We start from the raw sequence: 15,428 nt of genomic DNA on the forward strand, positions 1-15,428 counted from the left end.
CCTTGCCATGCTGTCCGAGTGCCTCTAAATGAGACCATAAAGCTTGCATCCCATGATCTGTTGCTGCCCACCACAATCCAGCTGGAGCTGCAGAGCCCCTGGCACTGCTAGTGAGGACGGGAACAACCTTCCTCCCTCCACAAACCTATGCCAAAGTTACCTCATAATCAAAATGCAGCTCAGAAAGCAAGCCCTCTGCCAAATGAAGAAACGCACGGAGATCACTGCCTGAGCTAGGAATACATGACTAGCTTTTTCCCAGGTCTGGAAGAGTCCCAATTCCAGCCCCAACAACAGGAGCCGTGTGTGCTGACTCCTTGCTGCAGGCTGGTATCTGCTCTGAACAACAGCTAGAAAAATACTATTGCTTCATCAATACATTTGTAATTCAACCAAAAAATTTAAAAAGCAACTGAAGAGCTTTGCATGGTAAACATCAGAAAAACACTGCCTTCCAACCCTGCAGCCAGTTGTTCTGTAATATCTCCTGCTTTGTGCTGACAACCTTTTTTCCCTCCAATCATTCAGACACAATGCCTTCAGGTCTGTCTAAGTAATGTAATTTACTGGAGTGGAATTCCCTCAGTACCTTCTGCAGCACTCAGTGACAGTATCATTTATACTCTACACTGTCATGCCATGACACTGACACATTGGCTTTCATCCCTCATTCAGCGCAGAGCGTGCAATTTCACCTTCCATTGTGCCCTTTCGCAGACTGCGCGCACAAATTTACTCCATTCATTCCTAATTACAAACCTCTGCTGAAACGCTCTCATTAGATTTGTATTCCTCCCCCCAAATGTCAATCTTTTTTTTCCGAAAATCCCACTTTTCCGGAGGATCCATCCATTAGCAGCAACCTCCCCGGCATTCCTTTAACCGAGCGCATTAAAAGTGAAACCGGCGGAGCGGAGATGCACTTAAAATGCGCCATTATGGTAAATCTCCCTCGCAAATGTTTTTTGTCTTGCTACCCGCTCGCTGCCAGGCGGTCGCCCGTGCCTGCACATCGTGGGGTAAAGCAGAGCCGGGGCGGCTGCTTCAAGGCAGCCTTTGTGCGCTGGCAGAGCGGGGCACGCCGTGCGAGAGCCCTACAAAGGGTTTGCGACGGCGGCAGAGGAGGCTGAGGGCAGGCTGGCTGCTGTGGGAAAGTTAAGAGCAAAACAAGCTCGGGGGTTCCCGAGGTAGGAGACACTCTGCCAACAGGTTGCGAGAGCTCCTCGGCTGGAAACCTCGATCAGTCGCACCGCTTCGGTCTCTCGTGGCAATCCTAACCCGTGCCTACAGGCAGGGCTGCTCGCTTCAGCCGCGCAGACAGCACAAACGTGCAGACCGCACCGAGCAGCTCCGCGAGCGGTTCGAGGCGATCAAAAAGAGAACGCGCCGTCTCTTTCGCAAAAAGGTAAACACCTTAAAAATGTCATCACCATACAAGGGAAAAAACTACCAGCCCCGCGGCGCCTACTGATGGTTGCACAAGGCGTCCCGGGTGCCACCGCTAAAAATAGGCCGCGTGGCGATCCCCCCCCCCCACCCCCCGGCGAGCCCTGCCAGCCTCATCCCGCTGGAAAGTGCCGAAGCGACGAGCGGAGCACGAGTGCCGTCGCCGCATGACACACACTCTCCTGGCCTTATCTTCGCAAGCGATCACATCTGAGCTCATCTGCGTTGGGCGCAGCAGCGCGTGTGTGTGTGTGTGTGTGTGTGTGTGTGTGTGTGTAGGGGAGGGGGGGGGGAACCACCCCTACGCCTGTGTCAAAAAGGGAAAATTCCACAGAAAAAATGACAACAAACGCTTACGCCGCTTGTCGGCAGCTGGTCACCTACGGGATTGAGATGTGCAGATAATTGTAGCAGATGTAACGTGATTCCCTGCAGAAAACACCACCACGGAAACTAATTATTTCAGAAGTTTTTCCCCGTTCCCCCCCACCCCACCGCCTCCCCCGAAATATTTAAAACCTTGATTACCGCGTGAGCTCTCGTGCCTTTTGTGCTTTGCATCAAGGCAGGAGCCGGTCCGGCGGGCGGGCGCGCGCCGATGCGAGAGGAGAAAGGCGCATTTCAGCGAGCAGGCAGGAGCGAGGCTGCAGCCACACGACACGCGCGGCGCTCTCCTTCTACGGAGAGGGGGAGGCTCGCATTAAGGTAATTCAGAGGGATTTCGTATTGCATAATGAAAGACTCACCACCGACAGCATCAATATTCCATGGAACAAGCGCGTGTGCCTCTAAGTGCCTCCAGCACACCACATCCTCTGTGCAAGGCGGCGTTACTCAGAGTGAAAACCTATTGTCTTATGCAGCCCAATTCTCAAGTCAAACAGGAACACTTCTGCGACACCGTGAAGCCCGAAAAACCTGGAAACGTCATGAAGCGCCAAGAAAGCTGCGATGCTCGGGCTGACACACAACTGAAAACGAGTTTTGAGCCTCCCTCCGTTACCTTCGGTTCCGTAGCTCTTGAATAGATGCTCTCTCTACTCGTCCATTACACGAATTACATCAAACCGAGAAGCCCGAGATGCACAGGCACACTCATTCTCTGGAAATGCCACAACTGCTTAACGAGTGAGGCAGGGACAGCACCCAACCTTACACCACCAAGTTATGAATTTCCCTGCAGATGCTGACAACGTCTGTCTTTAATGTTTCTCTTGGCCACAAGCTGACATATCAATTAATGTGGTCATAACAGATTTAGTGGCTCAATATATTTCAACTAATTTAGCGAATTCCTAACCGGTGCAACTACCTGGAAAAGCCACTGAGACAGCAGATTTCAGTACCATCACCCTAAAACTAAACCAAAAGGATTTTACGTGTCGAAAGTTAACACTGAGAATTTGTTTCTTAGTGCTCAGCAGATTTGTACAGATTTCCTTTTTATTTTTTATTGTTTTTTCCCAGAAGATTAAGTTCTGGATGAGCAGTTCAAGTTATGCCAGAGACGTTTTGGAGGGCTGATTTTAAAGATCTTTCAGTCCTCTCTAAAGCTGTTTTTTCCAGATCACAGAACAATTCCACTTCCAAAATTCTTTCATCACCACCTCTTACTTATGCACTAAGCCCAACTCCTCTTTTTTTTTTTTTAAAACAAAAACAAAAACAAAACCCAAAAAGCTGATGAATTATAACACAGCTAGACAACACTGCAAATAAACTCTCTCTCTCATTCCAACAGACACATTTACAAGTATTCAAACACAGGACTCACCAGACAGAGATGAAGCTGCATGCAAGCCAGTCATCAGAGCTAACAGAACGATTATGCTTGCTCTACAAGTTCTGAAGCATTTGAATCTTATTTTTAGTTGTACACAAAGGGCAATAAATGGAAAATCTTATTGTAACCACTGCTTCTTCTTGGCCACCCACACTTCCAACACCTACAGCAAAAGTATATAAAAGCAAAAAACCCAGAACTCACGGCCCATCTGAACAAGGGATGCAAACTAGCTAATTGCTGTTACTTTTTTTCCAATTTGTATGTAGAGTGTCATGATATTCTGTTAACCATCACCGACAGATATTCACACGCAGCGTGTATCTCCTACGTCAGGGATCCTGTGGGATTTTCATACTTGTAATTAATTGCTTTCTCTCAGTTATCCGATAGAGTTCCTCTCTAAGTTAGCTAACCACTAATCAATTTTCAAATGAGGAAATACAGAAGATGCCTCTCTCTAACTCTCAGTTTCTCCCCCCACCCCAGCCCCAATTTAATGATGTACAAGGAGTTAATGCTTCGCTTACCTGTGAGAAATTATGCTCAATACTCTACCCAGAAACCAGCAATTAAAAAAAATCCCTTTACACTCATAATAGTAGAAGAACTTCAAACAAATTGCTGTCAAGGATGATTTCATTATGTTTAAATCCACTTTACTTCAAGTTGCTTTGCAAATTACTTTTTAATTTTATCCATAAAACTCCTATATCTACTACAATGCTGGTTTACCCTCCTCTCCTATGCCTGATTCTTTCCATTTGCCCAGCTCTGCAAGGCAACACAAGTATGAACCTAATTATCGTCTGAAAACCTGCAGAAAGCCAACCCAATTAACTGAGTAAAAAAGAAATAAAGAGAACAGGTTTGTCTTCAGACCAGACTAAATATGAGTATAGGTGAGGCCACGTCTGGAGATGGGGCGAGCTGACAGTCTGCTGTCATTAATTATCTCGCTGTCCCTGGAAATGCACGGCATTGTGGCCAGGAAAGCATCCACTGCCACACTCGCACTTCTGAACTCTTTGCAAATGACAACAGGAAACCTGTCCCATAAGCTCGCAATACGCATTTAACCTCGTATTTTAAGACAATGCGTCAGCTGCAGGGAAACGCACCTTCACCTGCCCTTCGCCTGCTCACCGATGGCCAGCTAGAGACGTCTTCCAGCCCACCATCTTCCAGCGGCCAGCACCAAACTGGGTGTGCAGCCGGCGGCTCTGGGCGCCTGGCACTTTACGCGGCGCTGCCGAAATCAGGTAACTGCCTTTCTGGCGACGATGTGGGGCGCAGGAACGCGAGATGGGCGCCGTAGAAGCGCAGGTATCTAAGTATTATGAAAATAAATGGGTCATACACCACTGAGCTAACAACCACACCACCCCCAAGCCGGGCGCGTAATGACTGTGCAGAGCTCTGCCAGAGGGAAAGGAGAGATTTAAACAGCAGTGAAAACAAAACTGATGCGGTGAGATGGATTTTACTTTTCACCGGTTTGGGTTAGAGAGAAAGTTGAGCTCACCGTCACCCTCTCGCAGTGTTTTATATTGAAAAAGCTCGGCGGTGGCAGGTAAGCTGTCCTGCGGGAGGGAGGAGAGCAGGCAGGGTGCTGCCGCCCGCCCCGGGGCCGCGGGTCGTGTCCCCTGCGGCAGGAGGAAGTGCCGGGCTGCGGGCCGTGACTCAGTGCCTCGGGCTGACACACACACACAGACACATACACACAAATGTAAACGCACACGCAGCCCGCCACCTGCGGCGGCACAAAGCCAGCCCCACCGCGCCGCAATGCCGAGTCAAGAGGCGGGGGGCACCGCACGCCTACACGGCGCGTCCACCTCCGGAGCCACGATCAAGGGCCAAACGGGGACAAGCGCCAAAATAATTCGTCTTCTGACAGCATATCATATTGCAGATATATTTTATATATACATATATATGAAATTAACCGATGTATTAACAGCAAACGCTTATCAAAAGCAGCCTCTGGTCACCCAGGCTGGGCATCCAGGCTGCCTCAGGTCCAGTGACGCTGGCAGTGCCAAGGAGCATCTGGCTGCACCAAGGGGCTGCCGCAGTGATGGCAGCAGTCACCAGCTTTACATATTCTCAAAGGCAGGCAGTAGGAGAATCTGGTTAATTAATCAGATTAATTAGTTGAGAAGTTTTCTCCTGCATGGCAGCACTGGGTGAGTGATGAATGGAAGGAGAGCAGACTCACAGAAAAGGACCTGGGGGTGTTGGAGGATGAAAAACTGAGCATGAGCTGTCAATGTGCACCTGCAGCCCAGAAAGCCAACTGTACCTTGGGCTGAATCAAAAGCAGGTGGCCAGCAGGGCGAGGGAAGTGATTCTCCCCCTCTCCTCTGCATTCGTGAGACCCCCCTGGAGCACTGCGTTCAGCTCTGGGGCCCCCAGCACAAGAAGGACATGGACCTGTTGGAGTGAGTCCAGAGGAGGGCTACAAGGATGGCCAGAGGGCTGGAGCACCCCTCCTATGAAGAGAGGCTGAGGGAGTTGGGGTTGTTCAGCCTGGAGAAGAGAAGGCTCTGGGGAGACCTCACAGAGGCCTTCCGATATCTAAAGGGGACCTACAGGAAAGCTGGGGAGGGACTCTGTGTCAGGGAGTGTAGGGATAGGACAAGGGATGATGGTTTTAAGCTAAAAGAGGGTAGATGTAGATTAGATATTAGGAAGAAATTCTTCACTGAGGGTGGTGAGGCCCTGGCACAGGTTGCCCTGAGAAGTTGTGGGTGCCCCATCCCTGGAGGTGTTCAAGGCCAGGCTGGATGGGGCTTTGGGCAACCTGGGCTGGTGGAAGGTGTCCCTGCCCATGGCAGGGGGTTGGAACTGGATGGGCTCTGAGGTCCCTTCCAACCCACACTACTCTGTGCTTCTGTGGAAGCGCTTTTTGTTGGCTGTGAGCGCAGAGCCCGGGGGTGCTGCCAGGGACGCTGTGGAGGCCCCTGTGGTGGGATGTGCCCAGTGCCAAGCACCAGTGATGGTGCTGGCAGCATCCAGCCCTGCCTCAGGGCTGGCAGGCACAGCCCACCACCCACCACCTGCTATGCCAGCACCATCAAACAGGTAAGAAAGCTCCTTCGCCACCATAAAAATGGCATTTCTTGCTGACCGGTGTCAACCCTTGGACTTCATAACCAGCCCTCAGAAAGCCCGCAGGCAGATTCCACCCTCCAACACGAAAACATACTATAAAAATCACGACGCCCACGTAGTAACATCACTGCTGCCACCAGTGTGATACAGAAAGCACCCTGATGTGACAGTGACACATGCCAACATGAAAATCCTCAAAACACCGGCAGCAGAGCTCGTCACAAAGAGGAGTTGCCCATCGTTACAGATGAACCCGTGGACGTGTGGCAACCCCTGCCAGGACAAAGGCCCCATTTCCAAAATGATCTTGGATGTGCTGTGGGAACACCAGCAGTGTCCGCGTCCAGCGCTGAGTGACTGTCTCTCATCCCCATCTCCATTACGCTCCAAGTCAGACGTGGGCACTCCCAAAAAAGTGATCCTGAAAGCCCAAGCTCCGTGCTAGCACACAAAAACGCAAACACCAGAGGAGAAGCGGCCTTTATTTTACAAATGATATTTTGTGGCCGATATGACCGCATCTCACACCAAAGGCCAGTGGTGACTGCTCAGTAAGATAAGAAAACCCCTGTCCTTGGCCACAGCCATACTGCCTGGGAACAGCTGGGTGGGATTTGGTAACCAGAGTTACGACTGTTTGGTGAGTAGGTTTTCACAAGTATCTGACATCATCTTCAGAAATTTGATTTCCTTCTTAATTCAATAAAGTTACCTGACCTTTCAGAGCGGATTTTAAAAAAAGATAACATTTTTTCCCAGTCCCTGATGGTAGGCGGATGACACCAAAATCTGCATCTTCAAACTTTACATTATTTACATCTGCCTACAGACGGTCGCAGGACAAATTTCAAGAAATCTTTTTTTAAAAAAAATTGAAATATTCTGAAGAGCTCGTACCTAGCAGATATGAATTTCATGTAGAGTTTTTCTGAGTTTGAGTTTTGGGTTGGATTTTTTTTTGAACTAAGCACTTAAAGGCCCTCACTGAATTCTCAGCACGGCATAAGTAGTACCAATTAGGACAATTTATTACGCTCAGAATGCCATTGATTGGTATGTTATTTTTGCCGCTTGTAAAGGAAAAGAAAGCTGGGTAAAACAAAGCAAGAAGTGTGAGGGTAGTGTTGAAATCGCTGTGAAGCGCTGTGCGGCTCTGCACATCTGCGGGAATGCGCTGCGAGTGCCCGAGCATCTGAGCAGGGCCCTGCACGTGCAGTGCCGCTGGCGATCGCTCACGACCACGACCCAGGAGCCGTGTCTCAGCCAAGAGCACAGCTTCTCCTTAATTCCTGCACTCCCTCATTATGCACATGGTCTATCCTCGCCGTGATTAACTCCCAGGGGACCAAGAGAAATGTTTTTTTTCTTATCTTCGCACATGTATTGTAACGGCGTTTAGCAATCTGCTCTGTCAGAACAAGGGAGAAGACTTCTGCTTTAAATTAAAACATCAAGAGATATTATTTTTACAGAGATCACATCAAACAGAATCCTGCTAGTATTATAAAAATGGAATAACCAATGGAAGAGGGGAAAGGTATACGTGCTTACTAAATACGCTGCACCCCGGGAAAAGCAAGAACAATATGACTGTTACAGCTAGGTCAAGCTCTCTCCAACAGGGCTAATTAACAAGGGAAAATACGGTTGTTTTTTTTCTGTTGGAATTGCTGTAACAAGGTAATTGCTACAAGCAGAAGTTGTTATCAAAAAGCCAGACGGAGGGCTTGTGAATAACACTGGGAAACCAAGGGAGCACCTGACGGCTTGCCCTGCGCCCAGCTCCACCAGCACAGGTCTGCTCGTGCAACCGCTGTAACCCCAGCTGACAACCTACGAGGTGACACCTGCACCTCCAGGAGTTGGAGCACGTGGCATATTCCAAAGTTTTGGTGTACCTTGAGCACACGGACACAGTAAAAATAAATAAGGAAGGCACACAGTTTATGACAGCTTCTAAATCCTTCTGCTTTTCAACTTCATTTGGTTCTCAGCCATGGCTTTACTCTTGGAAATGGAGATTTCTGATTATTCACGGCACGAGAAACAGCAGGACAAAACTTCCTATGCACTTCTACCAGCTTGTTTTGGCTGTGGACAGGGAATGAGTGTTTTTCTCCATTTATGTCCATCCAGTCTCTGTCTGCCTCTTCACATCTGCTAAGAAGGATGCCATTTTTAAAGTTAGTTCCTCTGAAAGGGTTCTTATTAGGGAATTTGCAAGATGCCTCATTACAGGCTTTTCAGAAATCACGAGAAAAGCCTGCAAAATTGTGAATAAGGCTTCCAAGTCCCATGACAATGTTGCTAAGTAGGGCTAATGAACAAAGGGTTGTTTCTGCCTGCCTAGCTGTTACAACTCATATTTTTAAGTTTCCTTCCCTTAAGACAGGCACTAGGAACATGTTTCAAGCGAGATCCAAAATTCTCACACAGTCAGATGATGCCTGCTATTGGGGGTTTGTCTAATAACTGCACCATCTATTGACAAGCCCACAACGAAATGGCAAGACTCTCCCTTTTCCGGAAGACAAAATCAAAACAACACCTTCTAAGGTCTCTTTGACAGCAAATTCTGTTTCTACCAATCCTTTCTCCATTGCCTACAGTTTCACTGTTATTTCTGCTGGTAACACCAGAAAATGTTGTCTCTTCTCTTTAAAATTGACTTCCCATAAGCATTAAAAAATCCTGCACTCCTTTTGCGATATAATTTTTTTTGTTTGTTTGAGTGCTACTTGTAGTGTCAGATAAGCAAACAAAGTACCTCATATGAAGTATACTTCTAACGTAAATTCTTTGGTTCCAAAATACAAATTTTTTTTGAGAAGCAATATTACAAATTGATTCCTAAGATTAAAAATGGTGTTAGCAAGCATTCAAGCAAAACTGGCCAGAACAAGTGCGGTGGCTGACTTCACTCTCCTGCCCTGATTAGTCATTAAGCTGCAGAGCATGAATTTATTACTGCAGTGAAAAAACAAGGGCAGGATGCCAGCCTTGCTGACCAGCATGTCAGTGCTTATGTCAGGAGAGAAAGAAGAAAATGTTCCTTCTTTTACTTTCAGTTGCAATCCCCCATATCCTCCCCCATCTTCCAGTGTTTTTAAAGAAATTCCCACTTCTGTCCTTTTGCCGCTCGGTAGCTGCGGCTTGGAAACCTCCAGACCCCACAGTCAGCATAACAAGATTTAAGATCTGCGCGGTCACTGGACAGCAGATGTCCTTATAGAGGCTGGGGTGAGTCCTGCGCCTCGCACCAGCGTGACCGCTCATTCCCCAGATTCCCCTGTGGTTTTTCTGGTGGTGTTATCCGACCAGCTGCCGGCTGTCACCTCTGCCCGGGCAGGCGGGAGTGCAGAGCAGGATTCAGACGCATCAAGATTAAGGAGCATCGCTGCTACTTAAAGGCAGTGTGGTGTGAGCTGAGCAGCCCCGGCTCTGAAGCTGGGCGACGGGTTTTGTGTCCGATTTCTCCTCCCCTCCATGTTTTCTCTTCTGTTTAGAGTCCTGGATTAAGGCACAACTGACGCTGGAAACTGCTAGACAGCACGACACTGTGAACCACAATTCTGAATCATCTCTGGTTCAGATGATATTTTGCCAAGCTGCTCTATGTCATCATCCAAAAGACAAAAAGCTCCCAACCACAATGGGATTTGCTTTTTATTTATAGAAAAAAAATGCAGTTGTACTTAAGCCTTTTTCCCAGCTTGGCGGCTCTGGGGTGTCCCATTCTCTGGACTGCACAGCCCACCACATCCACGCCATCCTTGCAATGCTCCAGAGACTCCTTCCATCCACAGACCCCTCCCAGGACTGCTGACAGGTTTAAAAAGGGTCAAGCCGATTTCTCCCCTCTAGAATAGCCCACTGACCCATTCCCAGAATGACACAACATGCAGCCTCAGAGGAAGATTCAGCTACGCTGGGGGTAAATGTGTGCACGGCACCACAGCCACTCCCCATCCTGGAAGGAAACATCCACGCACATAACACACACCAGGAAATACCCACACGGGGGAGGTCGGAAGGGGTCTTCAGCCCCCTCAGCCCCTAGTAAATCTGTGCACGGCTTCCTCCACCCTACCCCAGCCTATGCAGCCAAGCACAGTTCTTCCCGCATCAGTCACATTTTCTGCGTGTGTTCAGAGCACGTACAAACATGCCATGCCCATGCCCTGCCCCTCCTGAGTGATGAGCATGCAGGGAGGCAGTGGGATTTCACCAACAATCGCTAACAAAGCTGCAGGCTCCCGAACCATGCTCCTGGACAGGATGACCACCCCGCGACGGCAGTGTTCTTGATGGCTGTCGCTGCTGTGTGTCAGCCCTGGCTTTTGGCGGGGCAGCCAGCTCTGTGCCCCACACGAGAAGCTCACTGGAAGGAGCTGCAGTTGGCAATGCAGGCACTGCTGATGCTTACAGAGCCTTTCAGGGCACCAGCCTGAAAGGAGAAGCAGCACAGCGCCAGGGCTCCTCCGAGGGAACCGTTCTGGAAACCACAGCAAAGGAGGATGATACGGATTTTATGATCGGAAAAATACGGGGATGCCTACAGTCCCGCTGATGGCATCCAAACTCACACGGAGCACGTGTGCCTTCAGCCCAACACAGCAAAGTAAATGCACACAAACGTATCCAGTTGTGGAGAAAACCTACACGTAATTAGGGGGATGGGGTGAAGAGAAGCTATTTTAAGTACTTTTTGCTAAGGTTTACTATGGCAGCAGAACACTTAGAAAAGCCTTCAAAATGACAATCACCATTTAAGTTAAAAAAGCAAGAACCTACTTCAATAACAATTTATTCACCACCTAATGTTTGCTGTTGAATTACAGCTTTTACTGTATTTTTCTAAAGTATGATGTTTACGGCCTCCACCTTGCCTCCCAAAACTCTTTTTTTCTCCTTTAAATAGAAAGGAATTTGAGTCATGACTTACATGTAACTTTTCTAGGTTCTGCGCTGGCTAAAATGTTCTCACGATGCAGGGAACAGGATCAATGGAGAAATTAAGAGGCTACAGCAATCCATTAAGAAGTGGCCCTCCAAAGCTTTGTAGGGCAATGTTCTGGAAACTCAGTCGGTATCAACCTAAAATAAAATAAAGGCAGCCATTAAAAAATTCAAGCATTGACTCCTCACAGAACTCCTCTGCTTTTTCCTTCCAATTCTAAATACAGTTAGTGTGGGGGCATTTTTTTAACATAGAAGGTCTTTATGTCAAACATGATAATTACATTACACCCATAAAGTACCTCTTACCTTTAGACTGCAGATACCTTATAACAAAGACTATGTTTTTCTTGCATTGGTGTAGCACCAAGACAAATGAGCCCCCGAGAATTATAAAATAGATACTTCTGAGACTATTCTAGCAGATTGTACTGTAGGTATGCGCATTGCTTGTGCACACGTACTACGAGAGCTCTGCACATCACACCAGGATGGAGTTCCAACAAAAATAGCAAGTTGATCTAACGGACTTCAGATTAAATAATACTGGCTTTTGTCAAAGCTTTGGTTTTATCAAGGAATCTAAGTCATTAACATCATAATTGTCTCTCGGTTTCTAGTTTATTGTGGGTAGCTTCAGAAAAGAAAAGCCACCAGTGCAATTTGGCACCCCCAGGTTAATGCAACGCGTGCCACGTTCCCCCAGCCGTACTGTGGGAAAGCTACTGCAAGCCTGCGTCAAAACAACCAGAGAGGGAGTACAAGGTTCACGTTCCCGCAGGCAATTCAGCGTGCTGCTGCTGATGCACAAGGGCTCGGACCCCGGGGAGGAGGCACTCGTGTCTGGGGAGGCCCGCGGGGAGCAGCGCTGGGGCTGGGAGAGGTGCAAGCGCCCAGCGCCCGAGCCTCAGCATCGGCGCCCAGCCCAAATCCCACACACCGCCCGATCCCAAACGCCCCAGAAAAGGCTTCCCTCGTTTACCAAGGAAGCGGTCGTGCTCTGCAGTGGTTGGGGAGGAGGCTGGGAAGGAAATACTTGTGGAAGGAGAAGTAATTAGTTTTAAGTTACAGGGATTTTCAAGCTGAAGTTGCACCAGCGACGGTGCCCAACGCTTTACTGCTTTCTTGGAAAAAAAAATGCTGGACTGCTCGAATAGTATTTACTTGACTGAAGGTGCTGATTGGGAGTGAAAAGGAAGACAATTTGCTTTTGAACAGAAGGGGACAGTAGCAGAACAAGCAGTGGCATATATGCACCTTCCCAGGATCACCCTAAGGGTTGTATCTGCAGAATTACCACCAACTCAGGCTAGATAAAAGGGGGAAGAGGCGAGGAGAAAACAAAGAAAAAAAATATGGCTTAGACTTTTTATTAAACTACTACCATTTTTTCTGTGATTTGCAAAATGAACTTTTCAGTAAAGACTTCTGGTTTCTTGAGAAATGTTTAGTGACTCTATAAGCAAGTCAAAAAATAACACAAACTGCGAAATGGAAGTTGTTTTTTTTTTTTAATAAGTATACAGTTCTTGATAGAAAAGTTCAATACTTTCTGAATGCTGATGTGACAGCATTCTACTCCAAGCCTTGTAGAGGACTGGATCTCTTAGGAAAAGCAGGTTATTTCTTCTGGATGGCACCCCTCTAGGTGATTTACAACAGATGCTCAAAATTGTGCTACATTTAAGCATTACCTGTAAGGGCACTTGAAAAGAATCATAAGGCTACTCTAAGAAAACAACGCTTGCATCTCCTCAGTTTATATATAACTGGGCATAACATTCATTGACAGACTGTAAGAGGACAAAATATTTACTGTCACAAATATACATTATCTAAATTGCCTATAAAACTAAAAATATAAACTGCAAATCTGTTCAGTCATAAATCACCCCTAGAACAAAAATAACTGCTGTTTACTCAATAGCCAAAGGAATAAAACCAGGCAAGTGTCTGCTTTTTCAAGGACAAGTTATTTTCTGAGCTAAAATTGCACTTGCTGTGGCATATCAGAAGAGAAGGAGAATAAACAGAAGTGGGGAAGAGGGAAACAAAATAAAAGGAGGGGAGGAGGAAGACTCAGTGCCACACTTTTCTGAGAAGGTGTGATTGATGTCCACTGCTGTAAGAAAGCATGAGGCTGCATCCCAAACATTTCATTCCCTTCTGCAAATGTCTCGCTCTGTATCTCTCCCCATGTTCCCTACATATCCTTGCCCTACACAGGATGATCCAGACAGCATCAGGTTTTACACATGATCTAAAACATGAAAGCAGGAATCTCTCAGCCGAGGGGTCAGCTTAGGGTAGAATGAAACCTAAGCCCCTGCCTACGCTCGACATGAAGGCTGCTTCATGCTTTCCATTTCATAAAAGCATTTCCTTTCTGAAACAAGCCAATTACTAAAAGCATAAAAAGAATACATGAAAATCGAGCCTATATGGAATGAGGAGCCAACAGTGCCTCTAACGAAGGGAAGTTTCAGCATTTTAGAAAGCTGGCTGGCCAGGCATGCAGCACAGGAAGAGCTGGATGCTGTGCAGGGACAAAGATGCACTCTTCACTCAAACCAGACATGCTTTTTTTTTTTTTTTTTTTTTTTTTTGTAACGACCTCTTGCTTATTTTTGAACCATGTTACCTTTTCTCCCCCTTTCTTTTTTGATGGCCTTGGGGCTCAAGTTAGCATCACAGAATGCAAATGTAAAGCAAGATGCACACGAAAACCATGGCTGTCAGAAGGACAAAGGAGGCTGAAGGACTCTTTACTGCAAGAAAACACTATCCAGCCTGGATTTGTCTTATACAATGGGTATGTTTCAAAGAGAGGTTGTTGTTAATGTAAAATAACAAGAGCTTTGACGCTTAGGAGGAGGAAAACTGATAAGTTCCTTGGTTTGCAATGAGCAAACCAAGAAAGATGATTTGAGCAGAATGAGATGAATGTACCTGGGTTATTACTCTGGTTAGCAGGGAAGTTTTTTCAAACCCAGAAAATAGTTCAATCACTCTCAAGAAAGCCAGCGAAGTTGGGCAGACAACGAGGAAGGGGAGCACCAACCACACAGTTGGGTTAGCATACACATGAACGCTCACAACACAGGATAAAATTACGGCTAAGCGAAATGAACCCACGTGACAAGATGTGCTGGTGTGTTTGTTACAGGCAGGAGAAAACAGTATTTAAGGAAGGCTGCACACCAGAGAACAGGAAGAAGCAAGCACAAATGTGTAAACAGAACCCGTGTTTTCTAAAGTTATGCCGCACTTGATAGAGCACAATGTTTGCTACACAAAAGCGTGTAGAAATCAGTTCCAGTAACGTCAAGCAAGGATCCTGGTCTGTTACACACAATGCTACGAGAGATTAGCAAACATGCTTTCTTCACATTTTGTGTGTTTTCAAGTGAAGCTGAAGGATATTTCTTTCTGGTTGAGACAGCTTCATTGTAACATTTGTAGTTTGCAACTGCTTGAAGGATTGCCTGAGGCCGAGAAGGCACTCGCAATCCTCCTGACATCGAACACAGGATCTCCCCTGTAATCTGTAAATTAAACCCAAGATGATCTTAATACCTATGTCAGAAAAGACGCACAACCTGCTTCACCTATCAGTGCATTTAATTTCCTCCTGACAGCCCAGGTGGTTCTTCCAGAGAGAAGCAATATGCTCATCCATTGCTCCTGCACGTGCTCACGTGCACAACGTGGACCGAAGGGGCCGGAGCAGGGAGGTACCCACCAAGTGCGCTGTCCCCATACCTGGGCTGCTTGTGTCACCAGTCAGTGGAGACAAGATCGAGTTGTTTGTTCAGACAATGGCAAAACTGCAGAAGTCAGGCTGGCAAGAAACCACGACCAAACTCGTCAGAAGATGCAGCACGATAATCGCTGCTGACTGGATGAAGGTGAAGGCAGCTTCTGCTACCCCACACTGTAAGGAATCCTTCCACACTCTGCAGGCTGGATTTTCCCCAGCTGCACTTAACAGCACCAGCTGGGCTTAAATGGAAAACCCTCAGAGGGCCTGGGGGGGAAATTTTCCACCCCCTCCTGTCTTCTGGTTGCTGTTATCTCTGTGACACATCAGCCAGGCTGCGCTAGGAGAGGTGGGAGACGGCGG

At 47.3% G+C, this 15,428-nt stretch overlaps 1 protein-coding gene across 2 annotated transcripts in view; it reads right to left on the bottom strand.

The window, feature by feature from the left end:
* BACH2 (BTB domain and CNC homolog 2) overlaps positions 1-15,428 on the bottom strand; it is a 150,569-nt gene that overhangs the window by 76,388 nt on the left and 58,753 nt on the right. The window contains exon 1 of one of the 2 annotated variants that reach the window (XM_050709701.1): positions 4,755-4,871. The gene's annotated coding sequence lies outside the window, so the exon portion shown is untranslated. Of the gene's footprint in view, positions 1-4,754; positions 4,872-11,291; positions 11,444-15,428 lie in introns of those variants that run through there. The other variant, XM_035559479.2, reaches the window with a different exon arrangement.

The sequence above is a fragment of the Cygnus atratus genome, chromosome 3 (assembly GCF_013377495.2).
Source record: "Cygnus atratus isolate AKBS03 ecotype Queensland, Australia chromosome 3, CAtr_DNAZoo_HiC_assembly, whole genome shotgun sequence".
Taxonomy (NCBI): domain Eukaryota; kingdom Metazoa; phylum Chordata; class Aves; order Anseriformes; family Anatidae; genus Cygnus; species Cygnus atratus.